General features: G+C 36.7%; 1 protein-coding gene and 1 long non-coding RNA gene across 12 annotated transcripts in view; one reads left to right on the top strand and one right to left on the bottom strand.

Moving 5' to 3' along the window:
• FRY (FRY microtubule binding protein) overlaps positions 1–26,364 on the top strand; it is a 221,956-nt gene that overhangs the window by 1,304 nt on the left and 194,288 nt on the right. The gene's annotated exons all lie outside the window — the stretch shown is intronic.
• Positions 1–26,364, bottom strand: LOC146768711 (uncharacterized). Its single transcript, XR_014955364.1, has 2 exons — positions 17,799–26,364; positions 1–14,861 (listed from the first exon to the last, which is right to left on the bottom strand). It is a non-coding gene; the product is annotated as an uncharacterized LOC146768711 (long non-coding RNA).

The following is a 26,364-nucleotide window of genomic DNA, read 5'->3' as shown; positions in this document are numbered from 1 at the left end:
CTGTATCTCAGCAGACTCTGGTGATGGAACTACCATAAAATAAATGGGTCGTATTGCACTCAGTGTATAATATTACATCATTTCTATCAATGACCTCATTGTGATTGCTTGCAAAACATTTCTGATTTTTATTTTGAAGCCACTACAAATACTTGGGAGACTTGTGTAAAATGAAGCATATATGAAAATGGAGAAGTACACCTCCAATAGGGAAAGGAACTTTAGGAAAAAAACCCCACTGATTTGCAGAGAATTTTAAATTGCAAATTACCTCTTGATGTCACCTAGTTCTGTCTCTGCACTCAAAGCGAGTCCAGTTGGGTAATGTTTCTCAGACTTCATTCATGTGCATTTTAAGTATTTCTAGGAATGGAGGTTATGCAGTCTCTGTGATTATGGTGGTGCTAGTGTTTGACCATCTTTGTGATGATTTTCTTTTTCTTAATCTGTTGGCAATTTCCCGTGTTGCAATTTGCTTGTGTTTCTTCTTATTCTGCCACTGTGCACCTCGCCTCTATCCATGGGTGATCATACATGTACATCTATAGAAGAAGCCATGATAGTGTTTTGAACCAAGGAACTGATTGTTTCATGACATCATTTTAAGTATAGTAGCTACATTTTATTCTTACAGATCAGAAATTTATTAATCCCAAGCATTTGCTTAACACTGCTTATTTATTTGGATGTGGTTAATAGCAGATTAGCATATTAATTTGAAATACTTAAACACCAGATAAGATTATTTGTTGGTGCTTTCCTTAAATAAATGCCTCAAATAATTTACCCATCTCTGTCCCCTGGCCTTGTGTTCCTTAACCTGGAATTGAGATTGCTTGCTCCCAACTTTTGCTAGAGTACTTTCACCATCAACAGTGTCATATATAATCTCTTAGAATGACAGTCTACTCATTTTAATAGATGGAAAGGTTTTTTGCTTTTGTCTTGAAATAGATTTTCCTTGGGAAGGGATGAACAATACAGTACAACATGTTATTACTGAGAAGTTGCCTTTGTACTATATAGGCATTGTTTAATGCTCTGGAGTTGGTTGATATTTATGATGCTGTTGATATGGTAAGTGATGTGGGCACCTTTTTTTTTGTCCAGCAGGAAAATGAAAAAAAGCTTCTGTGCTGTGCAGAATAAAAATCTGCATGTTCTCCTCCATGGCATAAGGCTGTCAAAATTACTTGTTTCTTAATTTGCGTAAATTCTTGGATGTTGTGGATAATACCTCAAAAGCAAGTGAATATATTTGTAATGTGATTTATAACGTGTCACTTCTGGATGTGTCTGGGTAGAATTTTAGAACATTAGCATGGTGCTGTTAATAGCAAATACTTCTGAGTAGCTCATGCTTTCCATTAGAGCCATATCAAATAATTTATTAGAAGCCGTTTGAATGACTGGCTGCACTGAATTTGATGATATTTAGAACCATTTGATAAATAATTTAACTTATGTTTCCAGATAGCAGCTGCCTTTTTTATAATGATAGGAACACCTGACTGGTCCATTCATTGACTTATATTAATTGTAGTGAGCTTTCATTCAGGAAGAAAACAAATCTATGGGTCAGCTTTTTTGTGGTGTTGTTTTATATTGTTTTATTTTGTCCTGTAATGACTGTGTGAGACTTAGATGCTCTTGACATTTATAAATCTCTTCTGCAGGCTTACTAAACTCTAGATTATGTATTCAAGATTTTAAATTTTACAATTTAAAATTTATTTTAGGCCTTTTAAAATAGTATTTTCTATTTCAAATGTGGACTTCTTAGTCTGTTTATGCTTTTCGCAGTCTGTATTAATCTCCTGCTAGCATGTAATTATGGTACAATAAATAAATAAAAGACATATTACATTTCCACAGGATAAAACTTTTTCAAGGGTATAAAGGTTGTATTTTATTTGACAGTATTTGAGGGTGATTTGCATAGTTGAAAAATAGTTATCTTGGACTGTTAAGATCAAAGTCTTGGAAGAGGTGATCATCGGGATAGCAGTGATTCATATAATAAATTTCAGTTTGAATTTGGTCAACAACATAAAACCGGGAATGTTCTTGTTAGACTCACAAATGGTTTGCTTATTGCAGTTCGTACAGAAAGGCTGTCAGTGGCTTTAACTTTATTGTTATAAGATAGAATTTCATAATGCAGCTCATACGCTTCCAGTTTTATGGCCTGGAGGACTGAATGTTGGAACGGCTGTGCTAAATTAAACCTGGGGTCTGTGACAATGACTAATAAAACATGCTTCAGAGGGAATTGTGAGAACAAATGGGAGGTAATTTGCATCCCCTGCTCAAGGTGAATATGATGCTTTGTAGTTTGGAATTGGCTTAAAGTCTGGATAATGTTTAATAGCCTCTTCAGATGTTATTATGCATAATTATGATAATTTTGGACATACTTGTTGCTGATATAAGTAACCAGTCTAGATCTGTGGCTAATTTGGGGGGCAAGTATTTTATGCTGGTGTTCTATTTGCTTGCTTGTTGCCAGACTGTTTCTAGACTCAGGCCAAATTAATTTAATGCTTTCCACCAGATTGAGTGATTCGGGAAAAAGAAGTTCTTTTGCCAACAAAGTTTATAGTTTGAACTGTAGTGGTGACAACATTCATCTAGATGTGAAACCTGCCCAGTTGCAGATTAATTTCTGTTTGTGTTAGAGCAAGATCTGGAACAGAAACTGTTTCTCAGAGAATCCCATTATCATCAGTTTGTAGGAAGGTCTGGGGTGTGTATCTTTCAACTTCTCTTGTGGAATTGACGTAGAGACCATGCCTGTACTTGCTAATTAGGTCTTTTATTTTGGACTTGGAAAACGTGGGAAGTTTGTGTTCCAACAGCTGTCCTAGTGAGTTTTCAGGTATTTTAAATATAAACAGCATCTACAAACAAGCCCAAAATTACACTGATACATACTAACTTGATCTCCTGAGCTCTGGGCTTGGCTTAAAACCCGGGGTAAAAAAGCATTTTTATAATACAGTCTGTTCCTGAGTATTGCTTAATTCTAGTATCATATCATCTTGAATGAGGGATGCTTATCATCTCTTATTTATTCTGAGCAATTGCTTCTGAATACTGTTAAATTCTTGGTATCGATGGCTTCTGGAAAGAATAGGTTATGTGCTGTATGAATATATATTTATGAAATATATATTCATATATTGCCATTGTGTAGTAGAATGGCACCAGTCAGTATTACTCAGGGAATACCTGTGAGTCTAAGTATAAATTTCATTTTGTTACTGATTAGGAATTTTTTATTACTTTTTTAAACTTTATAGATTTCACACGAAGCTCCATGGAGGGTTTTGAAATGATGAAATTCTGCAGTTCGTACCACTGCTCCTGTCAGGCTCCCTACTATGTTTGAGGATTTATATGTTTGAACTTTGATTGAAATTGCATATAATGCTATTCCAAATCAGTGTTCCTTCACCTTCTGTGTGTGATGGGTGGCTTTCTTTTTTCCATAAAGGAATCCATTATTTGCATAGGTACACCCAGCTGGCCCTGAAAGGAGTGCTGTTGCTTGAGAGTTAACTTTCCTAGACTAGAATCCCATGAAAACTCCACCAGTTTAAGTTATTGGTCACTAATAATTGTATTCATGTATGATCCAAACCTGGTTTTCACAAAATGCTTTCTGTTTGCAATATAACCACACATTTTGTTCTCATCTGTGCTGGCATCACTGCTGCAAGTAGGAGACTGCTATAGATGGCAGTGTCAGGCTGGGGAAACGATGGGAGAATTTCTGGTGACTACAGGCAGGGAAGTGAGAACCTAAATTTAAAGCCTGTATTTCTGTCCCTACTAACTGAAGTTTATTTCCCAAAATAGCACTGATAAAAATAATAGCTTTCATTGACTTTTTTGTTGTATTATCCATGTCAGCCAAGAAATGTTCTTAAATGCTTTAGGCAAATGTATAAAAGGAGGGTTAAAAATGTAGTAGGTGTTTACTGTCATACTTAAGACTTACTTCTTGGAAATTTGTTCTTGAGAAAAAAAGATTCTTACAAACCTCTTAACATATTTTTAAATGAGCTGGAACAAGACATGATATTACAAATAGCATTACTAAGGTCTATTAAATATTAGTCCATGCTTCATGCTTCACTTAGAGTGCTTTGAAAGGAGTTTAAATGCAAGTGTCAGTTGTCATCATAAATGAGTGATTGTTAGGATGTGGATTTATTTTATTCTTTTTTTTTTCTTATTTGCAAGACTTTCATACCAGGCCATGACAGAGCATACAGCTTTGACATGGGATTGCAAACTGGAGCACCTTTGTGGAGTAAGATTGGAACTTCTTGAGCCACTCCACTTGTAAGGGGGTGGAACACTTTCAACAGTGCTGTAGGATATTGCTGTCTTCTAAGTTAAATAATAGGTGTTTTCGTATTTAGATAGAAATCAGTTTTCAAAGATAGGCTCTTTGCACAACAGGTCCATGAAAAAGAATCTTTGTCTCACCTTGTGGAAGGCTTTATTTGGAAACAGAACACCTCTATTCATTCACTGCAGGACTTTCACTGTGATCATTTTATGTGTACCTGACAAACTGTATAAAAATGATGCAATGACATTTGGGTTTGGTTTTTTTGACTTGATGAAGTCAGCTGCTACATCCTTATATTTTCTTTCAGATGTCTTTACTAAAAATCTGAAAAAACACAAATATTTTGAGTAGATAATATTGTTCTTCAGAAAAAGTACTGCATACCTGTGTACTTGGCATAAAGAAAATAGAAACTGGTGCTTTCAGAAAGCAAGCTAAGTTTCTCCTATGGTAGAAACAGGCTTACTTACAAGACTGACAAGCTTAGTGTTTCTGGGCCAGAGCATGTTTTTAAGCTCTGTGTGTGTGATGAAATACTACAAATAATGCTGTAGTTAGTGTTGGCATTGAGGATGAAATGACAGACAACAAGTACCATAATTGTTTGTAATAGTATCCTAGCTGCCTAGATTATTCCTAAGTTGGTGATTCCATACATTGCTGTTTTAAAAGGCAATTTTAACAGACTTCACAGAATTCATCGGTCTCACTTTTTTTTTTTATTTTCCCACAGCATGATGAGATTTGAAATGAGTTGGAAGGAAAACTATATGCTTAGCATTTGTTCAGAGATTATTTAATGGATCTGGTTGATCTATAGATGCACTGTCAACTGGGTTATTACTGAATGAACATTTTCAGTATCTGAAAATTCTTCATCTTATATACATAAAAAGTTGTATACATTGCTTGTTGGGGATATTTATAGCAATAGATGTTCTGAGAGAGAGATTGTTTTGGCTAATAATAGTTTCATTAGACAACCTTTATTAAAAGATTGAAAATTAAAGTAACATGATCACCATTAAGAGTTAAATATTCCCTCCTGTGAAGTCTGGAGTTAGTGAAGCTCATTTTCTTATGAATTTGTGTTTTATCATTCCTCTGGTGGATAACTCTGGTCAGTGTTTTTATTATGTTGCAGGCATGGTAAGGTTTCTCTCCATGTGGACTCTGCTAATGTGTAATATCATGTGAATCCATACTCCAGCCTTCATCTCATTCGGGGCATCATTGGAGCTGTTTGTCAGAAGCTGGTTCTTCGCTTGGCCATCTGTTTCTGTAAAGCATGTAGCAATCTAACTACCTTAGAGGTTGCTATCCTGTCAAAAATCAGTAATATCTATCAAGTGGTTCAAAACTATTGTGAGGGGAAGACAGAGATGTTCGCAGACCTTGTGATCACATAAGCTTCTTAGCTTTAGCAAAGCAGACCTGAAATCTGTATTTTAATTATTCTGCAGCACTTGGGATTCTGGTGCTCTCCTTAAAGAGATATGTCCCCAGAATGAGAATTGTGTAAGAAAAGATTAAAACATGTGATGAAACAAAATAATATTTCTTATAATGCTTAGTGTCAATAGTACACTTCTAAAAATACTGATTTATTTTTAATAACTGTCAGACCCACATTTTTTCCCCTTCTAAATTCTAAGATTTCATTAATATTTTGTAAGCAGCAATAGCTACAATTCATTCAGGCAAAAAATTTGGATGAGTGTTTTTTTACTTAATATCCTTTACTTCATACCCTTCAGCTTAATATCCTGAATGTCTGTAAGAGTTTGTACAATGAGTGCAGAGTCACATGTAGGATTGGGTCACCTGTAAAGAAGAGAAGCTTTAACATACTGTTAAAGCTTTAGCATACTTTTACATACTGTAAATACAAGGCTCCTGCTAGAGGTACTTGTGGAGTCACATACTCCAACACAGTGTTTATCTCAGTTTTTTTAATGATGTGTTACTTCAGTTCTGGTCTGTTGCAGTGTCATTTAGCAATCTTGTTCTGGAAGTGATATTACAGAAGTTGTCTTGAAATTAATGCATGCCATGCAAATAGGAAGTTGTCCCATAACTAATTAAAATCAATATACTGCTTCTTTAATTGCAGAAAGAAGAACAGAAAACTGTTCTCTGTCAATAATGATCAATCACAGTTAAACCTTGCAGGACTCTGAAGTGTGCTATTGGTATTGACAAGCTGTACATTCTCAGGAATTGTCTTACTGTAAAAGCAGGAGGTGAGAAGTAAAATCCCAAAGAAGGAGATAAAAGAAAAGCAAAGATTGGAAAAACAAATGTCATTTTTAATTTATAGGAAGGCATTGGAAGGGTGAAATTGGATAGAGATGGAATGAATGAAGAGCATAATAAAGAATCAAGGGGAAGAAATGACCATTTATGGGGGAAAAAATGAGGGCCAGTAAAACCTTTTGAAAATCATTAGTGTCCCAGTAAAAATAGAGTATATACCTCTGACTATACTAATTTGGATACATTCTTCAAAAGGATCTGCGTTATTCTTAGATTCATGTCAAGCTGACTTTTTGAATAGCTTCTTGGATTTCATTGCATGATTTGTTAGTTGTGACTAACTTGCTAGCTGTAAATCATCTAGGCCTAAATCTAATCTTCATTTTTCAAAGTTAGTCTCATAAAAAGATAACATGAAATACTTTGTAAGTCTGGACAAGCAGTGTCAGAGCCACGTAAGAATTTTGTACAGCTGATTTTCCCTGTTTAGGAGCAATACTGGAAGGCAGATGCAATGAGGACTTTCTGTCACCACATGCGCTTAATAATGCTGCAGTGGTATTTTTTTCACAGTCTAGGCATGGCAAGTAAAACAACTGTGGCCATTTACAGTAGTCTCAATAGGCAGGTGCCCCTCAGAAGAAATATAAGGCTTTTATTTTGCTCTGGAAGTTCCTAAAATGCGTACTAATGTCATCTTGGAAGGTAAAAGTACACAATTTGTTTTCATGCTTTGTACACATAGTGTGTCTTGTTGGAAAACACTTCTATCACGCTATCACATAAGGATGAGAGAGCAGCTGCCTGTCTGTTTAGCCCTGAGTGTCGTCTTGAGTCAGACTGAATGTTTCTGAAAGGGGGAGAGAAGGTCAGTTACCGTCAAGGAAGCTATGATCCAACTGGAGCAGCTTCTGAAGTGCAACAAGGAGAAGGATGGAGTGAGCGCATCGGAAGGTGCAGTGCTGGTAGAGTTTGGGAGATGGAGAAGAATGGGTCTGCCCCCAGCAGAAGTCGGACCTCAGCAGCTGTGTCTGTACTGCTGTGTCCGTGGGTCTGAACCTGGACATGCTGCTAAGATTGGAGCAATTTGTTGTACAGGGCATGAATCCAAGGACAAGGCTGAGTGGTGAACAGTATAAAGAGTTGGTTTGGTGCTCAGGATGGCTTCTTGTACTACCTGTTGTTCTCTGGTAAAAGATTTTTAGGGCACTAAAGCTGTGTATAGGCTTATGGAAGTACCAAATTCTTAGTGATGTTATTTAGAACAAACTGTTCTAAATTATTTATGAGTTCTTGGAGGAAACTATGTGGATATTCTTTGCCTGAGGAAGTAGCTGATGATTATTGAGAATGAAATAAGGTCCAGAGGAAGGCATATTTCCCAAAGGGGTACAGCTATGGGTTAGGTTTGGTTCTGAACTTTTTTTAATAGTGTCAATTGGCAACAAGCCAGCTTGAATTCTTGTTGTGCCCAGTTGCATTGCTTCAGGTTCCTATTTTTGTATTTTAATTAAATACAACTTCGGAGCCCAAAAGCTCGGATGTTCTTCTTACTTTCTGTCTGTTTTAGGAGGGATGTGGATCAAGACTGTTTTCTTCTGAATTCTGCACTGGGTTTCAGGTGCAAATGCTAATGAAATTTACACAAATAAGAGGCCAAAAGGAGCAGTCAAGAACATATTCTTATCTCTGACAGATTGCATAGTGCACAAAGTTCTTTGTAAATACAGGTATTTAATATGATGACATGATTAACTTTTGCCAGCTTTCCACTGAATTTCTTTAGTGAATTTGCAATTTAAATTTATAAGCATATTTAAAGAGTGAGAGTGGGATTTTTAATACATTTATTATAAAAAATGGAAAATACTAAAATTTCCTTAATTCATACAGTCAAAGTTGTCAGGAGAGAGAAACAGTGTGGAAAGTGAATGTTGCTGTAGCTGGCTATTTTTCATTGTCTTTAGAGTGATTTCCATGCTATCCTTTTCCTATCACTACTTTCTTTCTTCTGCCTTGTAAGTATTGCTGTGGAGTCTTTCTTTGGTTAATAATTCTGATCTAGTAATTCACATGCTAATACGTAGCTTTGAGGTATATAGTAACAGGATCTACAGTCCCACTATTCCCAAATGAGTCTCCATTCTTTAAACAGTCTGATTATGTTCCCCATCCCTTGGGAGGATGCACAATGCTGCCTTGATGCTAGAACAATTTGTGACTGATGAAAATCTGGTGGTCCTCAGGCCAATGAATCTGCCTGAGAAGGAGCCCTGTTCAAATGATGCCTGAAGCATTCTGCAATGTTATTATTCTTCTCATTTCTGCCATTATTGAAAAGTGAGGGAAAGGAGGAGATGGCCAAGCTGGTTGCCTGTTGTTTTGACAGATTTGCATAAATCACATAGGTGGTTTGTTGTTTCTTTTCCCCTTTGGGAGATGGGGAAGAATACCTATATCCTTAATATGCCATGTAAGCCATATTTGAGCATTGCTGTGGCAGGTAGTTCTTTGTGTACTTTGTTATTACTACAGTAGTAGTTAGAGTAGGTCAAAACCATGAATTAGCATTTTGTTCTCATAATAAACATTGTGTTTGAAGAAGAGTGCAAAAGGCAATAGTTAAACTGCTGCCTATTGATTTGAGTACTGTGATACTGTTCTGGGTAAAAAGTTAGTATTGATATGCTTCAGGATGGCAGGTTACTTTGCTTTAGATTCTGAATAAGTTTGTGTTATGTGAAATTCATTGTTGACATATATTGTGTTCTACTTTGTTGGCAAAGGAAACAAAGGGATATTTACTTACTGTTGACAAAGGAAATAAAATGAAATAAATACACATCACAGTAAATATCCCATCTGTGTTGATGGCTTGATAGATAAGCCAGGTCCTGCAATTATTTTTTTCCTGACCCAACCAGTTATGAGCAAAGAGATGGAGATCTCTTGTTTATGTGAAGCTATTTGTAGTCAAGAAAGAGAGTAGAAGTTGAAAATGTAGACTGTCAGCAATGATAAATAGGCTTTGGAAAACCTTCCATATAAAGCAAGATTGAGAAGATTGGCACTTTTAAACTTTTCGCTTTGGAACTATATGCAGAATACTAGCCTTGATGAGGAAAGGGAATTGTATGTTGTCTCTATCCTCCTTGATGAAAGGCTAAAGCCTGTGTAATAAACTAAAAAAATTCAAGTATGCAAGAACTTCTTTTTAGATGCTGTGTCATTAGTTTATGTAATTAACTAACAAAAATATCTGAGTAGGGAGAAAATTCTATTATTTCTACAACAGAAGATTACATGCTTAAATGCAATATATGCATTTAAGTATTCTTGAAGTTCCTTTCTTCTGTAAATCCTTGCACTTCAAAATACAAGCAAACTAGTTGCAGCAACTAAAGAGACACTTTCCCAATCCAGAACTGTCCGCTGACAAATTTCTTGCACCTTCTGTCAAACCATCTGCCACAGGCTAATGAACAGACATCGTGCTGGATTAGATGTAGCACTTGTATGAGCTATTTTGATAGCTTCTGTGTTCCTTTCAGTGGGAACTCTGTGATTAATGAAGCTTAGAGTTAAATTTTTGAGGGCAGGAGTTGGCAAAGTATTCTTTGAGCTTCCGCACTGCAGGATTCCGTTGACAGAGAGCAATGACAAGCCCACATCACTGTTTTTGAAGCATGTTTCAATGTTTTCTTATAAGCCTTCATTTAGCAAAATAACATCTCATTAATCTGTGTCACATGCCCTTGGCAAGTAATGACTGAATTGAGAGGAGTGCAGAATGGTGCCTGTTTTGGGGTGAGGGATCTTCATAATTCCAGGCACCAAACATCACTCTGTAGTATAAAGCAGATACCAGAGCTGGACCTACAGCCTAGCTAGAACAAATACCAGCTTCATTTCAGACCTCTGTCTCTGAGGGATCACCACTATCACTTCTTAGAGTTTCTTCCTGCTGTATCTCTGGGTAAGATATCACCTGAGTGAGCTGACCCTGGCAGGCAGTGCAACCACAAATTTGCAGGTAGAACTCAAAGAATAAATTTATTTCTATTACCTCAGTAACTGGGTGATCCCCCAGCAATACCCAGGCAGAGGCACACAAGTGGAGAGGCAGGCACTGTTAAGTTTTGGCCCAATCCTAGAGAATCACTGGCCTGCAGTTCATACAGGTTTATCAAGGACTATTCCAGCTGCAAGGTCATTTGTGTGATTTATAGTGCTCCTCACCAGTCTTTGACTTTTTAACATATTCCTCCCAGCACATACAAGTATTTTTTCTAGCAGCAGACACAGATCTTGTGTTTGAAGCTCTCTCTATACAGACTAGCAGAGAAAGTATTAATTTAATTACTTAATTCCAGCATATGCTCTTCTGAAGTATTCTTAGATATGCCTCATAGATGTATTTGTGAGGGATCCAGTTTTACTTTAAGTCAATCATTCTTGAATTTGTCAGGATTAAAAAAAAGTTAATGATGCCGTTTGGTCACTCTTTCGTGATTCCTACAATTATAGTTGAAATGGGAGCTGCTCGTAAACATCAAGGATCCAGTACCAGCAATGGTAGATGGAACTGACTGGCATTGCCATCAAAGCTGTCAGTGCTGCTGGTGGGTTTCCAGTCTCTAGACCTGCTCATGATTGAAGCAGAAGCACATCACTGAACACAGGTGGGCTGGTCTGAGGACAAAGGAGCAGTGAACCAAAGGATGCTCTTCCTACAGTGTGGTAGCTGCAGGAAGATCAACCTTTTTGCCTGCTAAACCAGTCTTACAAGTAGATGGACTGAATCTGCGTTGACCTGTCAAGAGTTTTTGATGGACGCTTTTGCCATACTACATTTGCTCTCTACAAGAATATTTGGCTCATCATTACTGGAATTTTGCATGTAGTTCAACAATGCAATTTTTTTTCTTTTGTTTGATTGGTTGTTTTTTGGTTTTTTTAATAAAAATTTTTGCTAAATCAGCTATGACTTGATGCCACTGCAAGTGCCACAAAGTCAAAAATCATTATGATCATATTGGAACAGCCTGTGCATTGTGCCTGCTTGTGTTGTGCGAATAACCAATCATTGGGACTAATTGATTTTTTTTGCCCAATCTAATATACAGCCCATTATCTTTGATGTATTTAATGAAATCTCCTAATACAGTAAATTGTATGTAGATAGTGCACAAACCAAAAAAACCACTGTGGGTAAGACTGATAGATCAACCTATTTCAGTCCATGCTTTCTGTACTAGCATAACTTGAGTGATTTCATGCTTTCAGTGTGCCTACTTTTAATAAACTGACCAGCTTAGCTTATGTAACTCTCAAAGAGGGCACAAGTCATTGCAGTTCATTTTTCCATCTACCCCAGCTGTGCATAAATCTATGGAAGTTAAAAGTAGATTTGGGTACTTTCTGTAGTTAATGTTACTGGGTTGTGATCTCCATTTCATACCTGAAAAGGCTCTGACATCTCTGTGTAAATACTTTCTTTTATTCTTTTATATATGGGGATGTCAATTAAACCCAGAAGCTAAAGTTGCTAATCATAGGCATTCTGGTGACCAGCCAGGGCATGGTATTGTGTAATGCAATTCTGTATCAAGTCTCCTTAATTTTTACACAAGTTTTTTCACAAGATAGATATAAATGAACTAAGACTGATCTGTTAGAATTTCTTTTCTTTTTCTCTCTCTCTGCCTGTTTATTTATTAACTTAAATGCTTTGAAATAATTGTTGTTGTTTCCTGAAGCATATTCAAATTTCTTCAGTATTTGGGTGGTGGGGAACAGATTTCATGCTTTTTCTTAGTTTTCTTTGTCCCAAGAAAGGCCATGAAGGGGTAACTAATTTCACTCATGAGAGATCTGTATCCTCCCCAGCTGACACCTGCAGCATCTCAAGCAGCACTGGACATTTGTGTGTGTGTGTGTGTGTGAAACTAAATCAAGACCCTAATGCCATATGAGAGACAAAACTGTTACGGTATCCCAGACCTACAATATCCTAGTAATTGCTGACATATATCCTCTGAAATGTCTTGAGGAAAAATTCTAAGGTCAGAAATTTTATGGCACTTGATGCTCTTAAGGAGACAAGGACCATCATTTAATTAACTTTTAAGATGTGGACTGCTATACTGTAACTTTTAATTTCATCTCTATCCTCACTGCTGCTGGAAGGATCAATCCCACTCAACATCACTGAGTGCATTAGGCTTTAATAGCAATTTGGGCTGGGTCCAGTTATCATGACAAGTAATCTTTCAAATCAAAATCATTTTAAAATTTGGAGTGTAGTCATATCTATCTTTGAATAGATAGTGTTGCTATTTTTAATTAAGTTGGAACCATTTTATTTTTATTTAATTTCCACTTAAACCTATCAGTCATAACTAGAATGTACTGCACCCAGTAACTGTCTGGCCTTCTCTTTTTTGAAAGATATGAAAACTCAATTAAGTTTTAATTAGTGTGTATAGTGCAGGTTGTAGTGGGTGTGTTGTTAATCTTTTTTTTTTTTTTTTTTTTAAGTATTGAAAATAAATCCACTCTAACTTGCCTTATATAACCTCTCACTTCCGAATATCAGCTATGGACTATTGCTCTACAATTTAAATAAAAAAGTCCCCATTCTAACTCTCCATCATCAGGCTACATATGATACAGAAAGTCCTGTGGATTTTGCTGCTGGTCAGATGGAAGACTATGTTAAATAGGAAAAAAACACTTTCCACCATAGTCTTCTTTTATGTTCATCATAGAATTTTTACTACTTAAAGAGATTATTGAGACTTAATTGGTGGTCAGAGTGAAAAATAACAAACATAGCATTTTTTACGTAACAATAGCAAAATAGCCAAGTTTGTTCAAGGCGAGGTTTTCAAATAGCAGTTTAGTTTATTTGCTGTTTCTTGAAATAAACATTTTCTTCTCTAAAGAAGTATTTTCCATATTTTTAAAGAAACACATTTCATGCTATGCTTAACAATAAGGTCTCATTTGAGGATGCTGATAGCTTTCAGTATTTCTAGGAGAAATTCTTCAGTATTATCAGTTCCTGTAGTTAGGCTTTTATTTAAAAATCCTGCTTATTTGCATGAATAGTAACTTTACCATTATAATTTAACTAGGAAGTATAATTTTTGGATCTAAGTTAGAACAGTTAAATAATTCCAAGTTCAACTTCTGAAACCTTATTGTCTTAGGTTTATGACCTGCTTGCTAAATGAGCTTGGCTATCTGTGAGACCATCTCTTCAAAGTCTTGTAGTCAAATTGTGTTGTGATCTGAGAGTACTGTGCTTTATTACTGGGGTTATAATCCATGGTTTTAAATAGTGCAAATTGCATGGTAAGGAATGGCTCCTAATGGCATTTGGTGCACCTGCTATCTAGTGTATGAATGAGTAGACTGAATCAAGAACCCAAGTTTTGCCTTGTGTGTGGTCAGGGTCTTCCATTTCCTTGGCAAGCTCTGAGAAGAACACTGAAGATGAGAGACTTAAGTGTTTGTGCAGGAGTAAGGAAGCTGAAGCAGGAGATGTTTTCAGTGTGTATAAGCTAAGCTGAACTGTAAGTGTAATTCTAGGGCCCTCTGTTACTGGTGGAGCAGCTTCTGCTCTCTGAAAGATGTGCGATGTAGTGGTTTATATTCACATCTGAAGCATTATGGTTAACTGTGTTGGGAATGTGTGCATCACTGGCTGGCTCGAAATATGGAGGTGTGGTGACCTGATGCATAGGAAAAAGTATTTTAAAAATCCTAACTACATGCATTCTTCAGTGGTGTTTTGAGTCTTCCCCCTGCAGTCAACTCCCCCAGTTTATATACTAGTCATGATGTTCTATGGTATGGAATATCTCTTTAGCCACTTTGAGTCAGCTGTCCCAGTCATGCTCTATCCCAGCATTTTGTGCACCTGCTCACTGGCAAAGTATGGGAAACTGAAAAGTTCTTGGCTTAGGGTGAGCACTACTTGGCAACAACCAAGCATCACAGAATTATCAACATTATTCTCATACTGAATCCAAAATACACTGTACCAACTACTGAGCAGGTAATTAACTGCATCTCAGCTGAAACCAAAGGGAGGCTGCCAGGACTTGAAGATGAAGGTGTAGTCCCACACTTCCCAAACACTAAGAGTGGAGCAGTCTTGACATTATCCAGCATCAGCCAGTGAACAGCCCCCTTTGCCAGACAGTCTTGTGGCCATGAAGCAGCTTCCTTTTAACTGTGGTGAAGATAAGGAATGTGTAAGGGAAATATCACACAGTTCATAATTTTAGCCAAGAACAATATGGGAACAATATTAAGGACTTACTAGGGAGGGACATGAACTCTGTGTATATCACAGTTCCTGTGCTGTTAATACTTTAGTTTGATTTTTTTATATTAGAGACACATTCAGATTTTTATTTATTATAAAAGCCTTAGAAGTTGCTGCCAAGATGATAATGAGGTGCTCAGAAGCATAACTTTAATCAGTGCTCCCTAGAGACCCCAGCAGAGGTATCACAAGTTGGACACCTTTGCGGGAAAGGAAGAGTTGGGAAACAAGAAATGTTGGCTTTATTGCTTTCCAAGGTGAGGGGAGAAACCTTGCAGCACTAAAGCATTAAGGATGTCTCTTCTGGATTAATGAGCTATGTAAACAATTTTCACAGTCTGAAGGGGAAAGGAAGCATGATTGTGTGATGGAACAGCTAAAAGAAGGAGAGAATTAACAGGATCAAGAGTGTTGGCGAAACACAGGGGAAATGGGTGATGAAAAGTCTAATTAGACAAAAAGAAGAAAGAAATTAGAAGAAAATCATTGAAAGGAATAAAATACCTGGGCCCAAATGAGCTAGAAAAGGATGCATTTATATGTGTATATACATGTTTAATAATGCTGGAAAACATAAAGAAACTGAAAGAAAACATTGAAATTATATCATACCAAGAAGACTGTCAGATATGCTGAAAACAAGTGAAATAGTTCTAAAACTGAAGAGTGACTTTAAAATGTACAGGTTTTGGAAGGTCAACAATTTCCCAGTTTGTGAAAAGACCACAAAAGAGGTATTGCATCCAGACATTAAAATCCATTCTGAATTTTGCAAGTGGTAATTCAAAGCTACATATTTATATTTAGCACTAAGAGAGGAATTGGCTGTTCTTAGACAGCTACCATCTCAATATTAGAACAAATAAAAATTTATTGATATCTTGGAAGCTGTGTAGGGTTCATGATGTAATAAGAGAGACATGTCTATGTTTGTGTTGTAATAGGCAGAATATTAAGTAATCGAGCAGCTCAGTCTAATATTAGTTTACAGATTCACTGATTAAGGCTAGGAAGGGAAGAACAGTGTTGCCATGGTGAAGTCTATATGATAAAGCTCAAGCAGAACAAGCTAGTGAATAATTGATACGTGTCTAAGATTAGAAACTATCATTTTCAGCTTGTGCTTTGATGTTCATGCATGCTTTTTACTTTAAAAAAGCTCAGAGAAACACATTAGCACAGACTGTGGCAGATTTTTGCATTAACTTTTAGGTAAAGTACCAATGGTTTATATGTGGAAGAACACACAAATATACAGTTATTGCCATGCTAAGATTGAAAATTCTGGCATAAGCCAAAAAGTTCCAAAATGGAAAGCTGTTAGTGGAGATATATGTGGCCAGCCTGCATGTACTACTGTATTTCTTTAACACAGATCACAAATAAATAAGAATGTTTATCATGAAATTCAGTAAGATAAGGACACAGAAAGAAAGTTACAACTTATCTCCTTCTGGGTTTAGTCATATAATTTTTAAATCATTAGTTTAGAAGTAATTTAGTAAGATAGCCCAGGCCATCTTGAATTAAGGAGCAGTAGTTACAAGTCCTGATAAAGCTTAAAAACAAACCTTTTCAAAACAGATAAAAATTTGACTGCTGTTGCAAAGGTAAAGTAATGGAAAGCATTTTTTGGGATAAACCTGTAGATCTGCTAGAGCGAAGAACTACATGCCTTTATAAACAGTTTCGCTTAATGAACGTATGATTTAGTTTTATAAATGTATGATGGAAATCAGTAAACATACACAATAGTTCTAAATACAGTCTGTCTGCCCTGTAGCAAACTTTTCTTCTCATAAATTCCTTTTTGGAAATCTCAGTAGCAAGAGCTATTTTCCCTTATTAATAGCCTGTTAAAATAAATAAAATACATGAAGTTGGCTTGTGTAGAACAATCTTGGAGCTGAGAGTGTTGTTTTTTCTGCTTGCAAGCTGAATGAAGTTACCCGGGGGAGGTGCGTGGGGGGGAATGAGCAATATGGATTAATCTCTGTATAAATACCACATAATTCATTTTTGGTTTTTTTTTTTTTTTCACTTTTTTTGATGCCACAAGTTTGCAGGGCATTTTATACATTTTATAGTAATCATTAAAAGAGACATCTGCATGCTTTCTAGTGTAAGTTATAAATTGGGTTAATCTCTGGTTAAGTTATAAGCAGGTTGTAATCATATACAAAAATTAGTTCAGTAGTTACTGTGAAGTAGTGATGGCAATTGTCAAAGGATAGAATTGAGAGATACTTTCAAGAATAATGGCAAATGTCAATATCAGGTTCAATTTTAGTTTATTTATTGCCTAGAATAAGTCAGGAGTAGCATACAGCACGTAACAAAACGTTTGGATCTGTATTACATGATGGGGCACTTGATTTATTTCATTAATTTATAAAGCTGCACAGGCTTCCTGTGCTTTTTTTCTGTTGAAAAATAGACTGGCACTAATGATTACGAAGGAATTAAGATATAAAAGCTAAAAGGAAAGGGAGAGGGTTTGAATTTCTTAAACATATTATGTTAGTGGATCATTGAGGTACTTGATATATATAAAAGTGATAAGCATTTTTTCCATCAGCTGGTTTGTAGTATGTCTAAATATTCTTCTTTTCCTCAGACAAATGTATTTAATGATTGGTGTTTCAGACCAGAGTTTTGTTGCCTGTCCCAGAACTGAATCTAGTACGTTGGTGTTTTGTATATGGAATGTTTTATACAGACCAACTATGGTCTGTGAGAAGAAACTATTCCAAGGTTGTATGCTTTTCATGCTTCTGTGCATCCTTGCCTGCACAATGCTTTAAAAATGGATTTGTATAGAAAAGGAAAGAGGCTTTGTACCTGAAGCAGCAATCCCTGTAGATGTAATAATAATACTTTGTGAGGTCCTCTTCAAAAGATTTTGATGTAGAACGATTGTGTTTTCCTCTGCATTCTTCAGTCAGTGTTGTATTTGATATCTGAAAACATTCTTATTAATGGCAAAAAAAGATAAGATTTTCCAGTACCTTGAAGGTCTCAGACAAACATGTTATTGTGGAATGTGAACTTGATAAATATACTTTTGAGAACAGACTGGTGAAGGTTACTTTTTGTGAGAAGGGAGTTTTGGCTCGGCAATTAAAATAGAAGTGAAAATGATACAGATCAAAGGCTAATAAATGCAATTATCCTCAAAAATAAAAACCACTGATCTTTCAGCATAGCCCCATCATTAAAGGGAGTCTCTTCAGTAAATGGCAGCTGTTGTCTGATCCTTGCCTTCCAGTTCACCCCTTTGAAATGAAAGTCTGAGGGCTGCAAGGGTTCCCCTCTGGATGTTGCAGTCGGCAATTCCTCATGTGCTGCACCGAGCCTGGGTCATGGTGTTGGCAGCACAGGTGCACTTTGTGAGACCTGTGAGGCACTGCTGAATGGAGCTGATATGGGCTGGGTTTTGAGATCTACTGGGCAGTTAGAATTACATTTCAAATCTACACACAATGAAGGAAAGCTGTCTAATTCCATACATGCCACAGACACTCTTCCTTAATTAACTCTTCAAAAGTTTCAAAACAACATCTTGGAAAAAAATGGCTGGTTTTGTGTGCACATCTTCAGCAAGGCAAAGGGGGTATCTTCTTTTTAATAGGTGAATGAAGGGTTACGCCTGTATTTTTGCTACCTGGTACTTGCTGGTTTTCTATTAGATATTTCCATAGAATTTAAATACTTTTCCTATGCCTTATTTCCCATATAGGTTGCTAAACATGAAAAAATTAATTCTGTATATATTATTGTCTGTGATTTGCATACAGGGGAACATTATCACAGAAGTTGTATGCATTTGTTAATATTTATTTCCATTATTTCTTTATAAGTGGTGGTTTGGTTTGATTTTGGGTTATTTTTCAGAAAAGCAGATAGTAGCGAGTATTTCAAGTCACAGATATTTTCACGTTTCTCTCTCAAAACTTGGAATTGTATCATGTCATTTTCCTACCTTTTTTATGAGAGAGTGGTAGACATTTTATCAGAGGCTTCACTGTCAGAGACAAGCAGGTCTGGATCTTCTGAGCGTGGTGAAAAAGAGCAACACATTAAGGACTCACTATTAATAATTTTGAGAAAAGGTTGTTTAGTCAAGATACATGTTCATCTTGTTTTGTTGGTATAAGTTTCAAATAAGGTTTCATCTGCTTTATTCTGAAGCACTTTGCTGGCCGCGTGATTAATAGTGGTTTATTGTACAACTGAAAAAGCAATACTGTTTGCAAATATAAAGGAATCCTTACAGACACTTTCTGAATTGTTTACTTTTTCTAAATGAAGTAATTTTAAAAATAATTTTACAACTGAATGTCTCTTTTTAATTTATCTATTGTTTTGGAAACCTTTATGTTCTGATTCTTGATTTCATTTTTGAGATTGCCATCGGCGTGACATCAAGAAAGTTCACTCACTAAAAGTAGTATTTAGAGCACTCATATTATCAAATCTAGGCACCTGGAGTTTGGTTTTGTATTTCTTTTTTTGTCTTTTTTTTTTTGACTTTAAGTATTTTAATAAGTAAGTGGGCTGTAAACTGATTGGTACTACAACTGAAAGTGACTTACATGCTATTTTTGTTAGTCTTTCTTCTTCATTATTCACTCTGAAGGAGTGTACTTTCAGTGTAAAGACATAAGAGATGGATAAATAAATTCTAACTCAAGGGGAGGACCTTGTTGGTTGTTATTTATATTTATTATTCAATTTCTACTCTTCTATATCTAAAATACTAAAGAGTTACTTGAGATGGAAAAAGAAAAAAGTAATGCTGTACTAAAGAATTTGCCTATTAGTTAGACAAAGGAAATTTAAACTAAATAGATGGCTAATTTTATGACATGAAGTGAAAGTACTGGCTGAAGTGGGTGTTTTGTTTCTTTTCTTAAACTACTTAGCTGCTGACAAAATATCTGCAGATCATGAAAGGGTCTCTGTAAAATATGTTTCTGTTCCATACTTTTTGCTACCCATCTTTCAAGTTGTTCTTCATGCTTGTGCTTCCAAGTAAAGCTGAAAAAGTTCAGGATGTTGTATAGACTGTGTAAGAGTTTGATTCGGAGTTTATTTACTGAAAGCTGCATAACCCATTGTCTGGGTCACTGAAGTTGCTTCCATATCTGATTAATCAAAACAGAGTGGGGAGGAAGTTCAGAAAAAGGAAAGTTATTTAATGAAATGCCATTTTAGAGATTGAATTTAATTAAAACTATCAAAACAAAAGTAGTAGTTCCTATCTGAATACTATTGCTGCCAGCCACATCAAAGAAGACTAGCAAAAGATTAGATTTTTGTCTCACATTAAAAATATGAATTTTTTAATAAGGGGATTTTTTTCATTTCTTTATTCAAATGGACCTTCACTCTTGCAGTAGTCACCAAACCAACACCTGATGCACCATTAGAGATTCTTGCAGTAGGAAGCCTTTTAGTTGCATGTAGAAAATTCTTTACCTTTTGAGCAATTAAGTGCTTTCTTTTTATTGCTTTGAGTCCCATGAGGCCATGGGTTATTGATCACTTTCACCAGGAGGAAATCAGATTCTGTCATCCTACATTCCGCTCTGTCTCACTAGCTCTCTTGTGTTGGCTGTGCTCAAGTTCTCCCAATGAAAGTTATTAACGTCAAATAGAAGGAGGGTTGGGTTGTTTTTTGGGTTTTTTTTTGGGGGGGGTTGTTTTTGTTTTTGGGATTATTTTTTTTGGTATGTTTAATCCTCTACCATAGATATTAGGACCCTTTTAGAATACTGTCTGATTTGGTCCTTTTCACTTCTGAACTTCTTGACAAATGCAAGTTATTCAAGACTGACAGGCAGTTTTGAGGGGAAATGTATCTAGAACTGTTGGGTTTTGAAATGTTCTCTTATGAAATAGTCAGGAGAGTTTAAAACTAGAATGGGATGGCATTTATTGATGCTGACTCAATGTGGAGCTCTCCAGAGAGCTGACTTGGAGCTGTCAGTAACCACAGTAATCCAGGTACTGCCATCCTGCTGGCAGTCATGGTTGATCCTAGCCTTCACTTAGCAATTTTTCATAGTTGAGGTGTTTATTTTTTATCACTCTATCTTCTTTTCTATCAGTGAATTAAGTGAAATGTTTTTAGGACCATAGAATTCTTTAGAGCAAATTGCCTTTGCTAATAGTAATCAGGTCATACAGGTATACAGTCTGTCCCTAATTAGGTCAATGTTAAAGAAGCACATTATCTTATGTATAATTGGTAGGAAACAGTCTGCCAAGTTGAGCTCTAGAGACGGTGTAATAACACATCAGAGAGTTGTGCCTTCCTGTGTTTGTGTGTTTATCAATCTGTTTCACAGCATGAATGTTGCATCTCAACTCTTCATTTAGTGTATTTACTAAATGAGTAGTTCTTACTAAATAAGCATTTACTTACTGTGTGAAGCAACATAGTTACCTGAGAAGGCTCCTGTGTAAGAGACAGTGTGTTGGGATGAGAGCTGGAGTACAAGTGAAGAGCAGTACCAGATGTCTGTGAGAGCATGGGGGCACAGCACAAGCACTGGTGCTGTGTGTGCAGTGTGAGCTGGAGCAACAGAAATGCTCACACTGTCTTTCTGAGCTTTTTGCACCAATTCAGAGCTGCAGGCTGCCTGGGCCTGCCAGGGCAAACCAAACATTCAGAAGATCAGCTATTTGGGTGGATGTGGGCAAGGGGTAGAGCTCTGCTCCTTCCAGCCCCCAGACCAAAGACTTTACATTGTGTAGCTGCTCTGAAGCAAGCACAGATGTTCCTGGTGTGGCGTTGCACCCCATGGGCTGGCTGAATGCATCCCTGCTGCTCAGATGTGCTTCTCCCCTCTGCATTAAATACTTTAAAAAGCGAAAAATATAACTTCTATATGAATATAAGTGGTCAACATCCCCAGCTAAGCTTATTGTCTCTGTAGTACATAATCAGTTCCTGGCCAAATAGAGAAAGACTTTAAATTTTTGGAGGATGGGAAAATTGTGAACTGGAACAGGTTTTTATGAACACAAAAGTGGTACTATTTTGTGTACCCAAATACTTTTGGGTGGTTTTGTGGGGTTTTTAATTTTGGGTTTTCTTCATACACTGCTGTTTGTAGTACTGGTTTCATTGATTCTTTCATATAATGTTTATTTATAAATCTTCAAAATAATGTATTATAGCCTGTAATTATGCCTATTGTTAACCAGCACAAACTTGTAAATTAAATTAATAGTTAATTTTATTCCTAAAATTGTTAACAGTATCTTTAATGTTTGCTTTAATTTCTTTTAAAAATTTAATATCTTGACACAAAGATACTAGTACTGAACTTTTCTCTGTAAGTATTCAACATATTCATTCAGCTATTTAACCAGGATCATTTTTAACAGCACTCTATTGTAAGTGAAGATTTTTTCAGCATTTGGTGGAAAGAGAAGATTAGTGCAAGAATAGCAAAGTATTTACGTGATCTTTTGCAGGGATTAACATGTTCTCTGCATAAATTATTTCACTTAAGAATCATTATCATATTATGATCTCAGAACTAATTACTACTCTGTGTGAGAAATAGTTTAGCTGCTTTTGCTTCATTAGCCTGTGTTTGTTGCCTTCTTTTCTTAGAAAGTTACATTTCTCATGAAGCAAAGTGCTATTTCCCCTTGCACTTCCCATTCCTGTCTCTCTTTTTCTTTTTTCTCTTCCACATTTAGTTACAAAATGTGACTGGTGCAGTTGCTGTTTTGGACCCCACCCTTGGGGTTGCTAAGCAGAGGAACGTGGTTGCATAAGTAACCTGTTACTGAACAGGCTACTGCAGCCCTAGTCAGCTACCTAATGACAGCCAAATCCTAAAGGAAGTAATTCCTACCATTTACTGTTTAGATCCAAACCTTTTAAACATGGAAAATGAAGCATTGAATTTGTTTTAAAATAACAGAACAAATAAAGAGAAAGAAATCTACCAGCAGAAACTAGTATAAAGCAAGAATATAAATGCCTGAAAGTAACTGTGAGACTAGTGATTCCTGAAAATGGAAAATGCAAGTGTTCTATTGTGGTTTTTCTTTCAGTTTTGAGGTTTGGGAATGTGGATTCACTTTGGGTCCACCTCTGGCTTCTTGGACTGATTAGTCAGTGACCTCAAATGAACTGCATGGATTTTGTGAGGTAGTTTCTAGTTTGTTCTGTGTAATAAATATTTGACTCTAATAATTCAGATCTTGACATTCCAAATCAAACTGATTTCTCCATCCCAGTTAAGTGGTATAATATAAATTACCCAAACTAGAAGCATGTGTGTAAATATTTGAAATAGGATAGTAATGCTTTCTGACAAATAGTACCACAGATTTGTTTGGTTATAAGTTTGTATGCATTTCTGCATGTTCTAGAGATTGTTATCAAACAGATCATTGTTTATTAGCACCATCTCAAAGTTGATAAACATTGAAATATTAGGAGATAATCATGTGAAGCTGCATGTCGGAAAGAAAAGAAGCAGAGAACAGAGCCTAGAAGGGTGGTGAGACAATGGGTATGAATTTCAGGTGAGCAGACAGGATGCTGTGAAAACAAAACTAAGGAGGTACAGAACTGTAGAGAGGCTAAAGGTGTGAAGTTAAGAGGCAGTGAAGGGAGCAGGTTTGCAATAGCTGATGACATTTACAAGAATAAATTTTTCCCTGTCATTAAGATCAGTGAAGAAAAGCTCTTTTGTTGTTTTTTTGGGTTCTGTCCAGGGTTGGCTTAGCCGTAGGGAGATAAGGTAGACAGTTACTCAACTGCTTGGCTGGTGGAAGCTGACAGACAGCTCCCTAAGATCTGCTTGTGTCCTGCCTCCCCTTTGCTTGTCCTCTTCTTGAGTGGTGGCTCAAGGACTGTGAGATGACCAGGCAGCAGGTCTTTGCCTCTTGTTGCACAGCCAGGAAGAGGTTGCTTTCCCCTGTTCCCACACACTGAGGGGCAGAAAGGACCAAGCAGCCCCGATAACCACCCTGGTTATCACCACCCTGAGTGGTTTTTCTCAGAAGCGGCTCTTATTGCCCATACCTCCCTCAGCTCCGTGGGAGCACACCCACTTCTTCCTCTTAGCCCTCCTGCTTCCTCCTTCCTCTTCCTCTCTGCTCCCCACTGCAACTTCGCATCTGCCTTTGCAAAGCTTTGAGCCGGCTTTGTGAAGCAGCTGCCAGGCTCGCTGGGCTAAGGGCCTTTGCTTTTGGAAATGACACCATCTGGCTGTGCACAGTGTATGGAGTTTATATTTAGCTCACCTTGCATCTGGCATCTGGACTTTATTCTGTGTGCTTGATGAGACCTGATTGGAGCATTTTCTTTTGTGGATGATATTCTGCATAATGTATGCACTGCTAGTTCTCAGTAGCCACAGTGAATAATGTTCCGTAAAAAGAGTTGAGTTGTTCTTTCTGTAGAGCTGTTGTTTCTGTTGGTGAGAGCTGCATGCAAGGTGACATTTATTATTGGTGTTTGTCAGAAATATCAGACACACACAGAGCTTGTAAAGAATGTTTTGCCCTCAAAATTAGATCATTTATAAATATCTGCAAAAATGGACTAATACATGACAGATCCAGCAATACTGAGTAATCTGATATTAAACTATGTTGTGGTATATAGCTGTATGTATTTTTTTCAGTAAAAGAATCTTTGTCTCAGCTTCAGGATATTGAGTGCACAAGGTACCATGCTGCCTGAGGGCCAACAGAGGGTGCTGGAGTGATGCAGCTCTTACCTTCCCTCAATTTTGTTGTTTCTGGAGAACGGGGCGTGTTTTGACAAACTCTTATTTGGGATATCTTACTGTACAGCTATGAAGTTACTGCATTTTTTGTATATTTAGTATAATAATTTTGATACTTCTAAAGATTATTACATGTTAGGAAGACTGCATATTTAGCAATAATATCTACAAGAACAATGTGTACCTACTAAAGGCATTTCAAACTTTACTGCTAAAAAGATACAAATACAAATGCTCCTTTTTCAGAATAAAAAGTTGGGCACAGTGGAAGTATCTGTTATTTCTGTGACTTGTGTACATATTGTATATATATTATATAATGAGGCTGATGTAGCAAACCACAGATCTATGAAAGTCATGCTTTGATGTAAATAATACCTGGGTAGAAATACTATACTTACAATAGAATTGTTCAAGGAGAATGAATAAAAAGTTAGATAGCATATGACAAATAATTGCGCAACACTTCACATTTAAATGAATTATTTCCATACTGTACTTTATTTTGGGTTCCTCATTTTTATCCTTGTTCAGGGTCTGATTTTCTTCAGTTTGTAGAGGAGACTGTGCCCTTTGTATACTGGACTGAAAAGGTGGTGTGTCTGCAAAGGAATGTAATGTTTGGCTTGAGATTGCTTGCTTCAGGTTGTCCCTGTTCTTTGAAGTAATGTCCATGAAAGTCAGTAATTACATTGTGTCAAACAGTGTCCGGTATGGAAAGCTCTTCCTCCCTGTCCTCCTGACAATCCTCCTCCCCCAGAGCACAGGGTAATGGCTTCAGGTTACCAGAGACTGAAAAGTGCATTTTGTGACAGGGATTTGCAAAACTAGGTGATTGCTTCTAACATGCAGTCTCTCCTTACTGACAGATGTGATGTATGATGCCTAAATCTGCTGTCTTGTACTGACAATGATAACCTGAAGTATTCCATCTAATTGGGATTTCCTTTTATGATTCTAAAACTTGATAACCCATTTTCGTCCAAAATTCTTGTATGTCTCTGACAGCATCTCACAGGAGATGAAAATAGGGTGGTTTCAGTAATCTGTCAGATCTACTGTCTGTCATTTCTTACATTACAAAACTAAAAAGTATCTAAAAAATGGAGCCTTACCTTTAATATGCATCTGGAATATAACATAGAAAAAGGTACCCAAATCTGCAGAAATTTTGAATGTGCATATCTGAGCTGTGACTGCCCTGTCTTGTGAATGACTTTACTCAGATGCCACAGTTAGATACTCTTAATGTTCTGGAAACCTGATAAACATTATAGAAAAGAATTATTCAGGCTTACAGCAGTGCTGCTTTAGGTGTGGACAGAGGTATCACTGTGTTTTCATAGACATAGCTGCAAAGGGCTATCCAGAAGGATAAAGGCACTGAACAGAGATATCAGGGTGTATAACCCCTTTAATAATGAATGCTGCAGTGGCAAGGGTGGTTCCTGTTGTCAGAGGAAGGGTGGGGAGAGGAGACAGGTTGTAAAACAACCCCTTATGAGATAGGTGACTACTCAGTATAATTTGTTAATATCAGCTCAGTAGATCTTTTAATTACATGCTCTGTCAAACGTTTCACAGAGCTGAACAAGTCGAGGGGGAGATGGACTGTCCTATTTGCTGCCATGAATCTGGAG

This window comes from Lonchura striata, chromosome 1 (genome assembly GCF_050655825.1).
Source record: "Lonchura striata isolate lonStrDom1 chromosome 1, ASM5065582v1, whole genome shotgun sequence".
NCBI lineage: Eukaryota > Metazoa > Chordata > Aves > Passeriformes > Estrildidae > Lonchura > Lonchura striata.
Note: the sequence above shows the minus strand (reverse complement) of the source record. Positions and strands in the feature narration are given on the sequence as shown.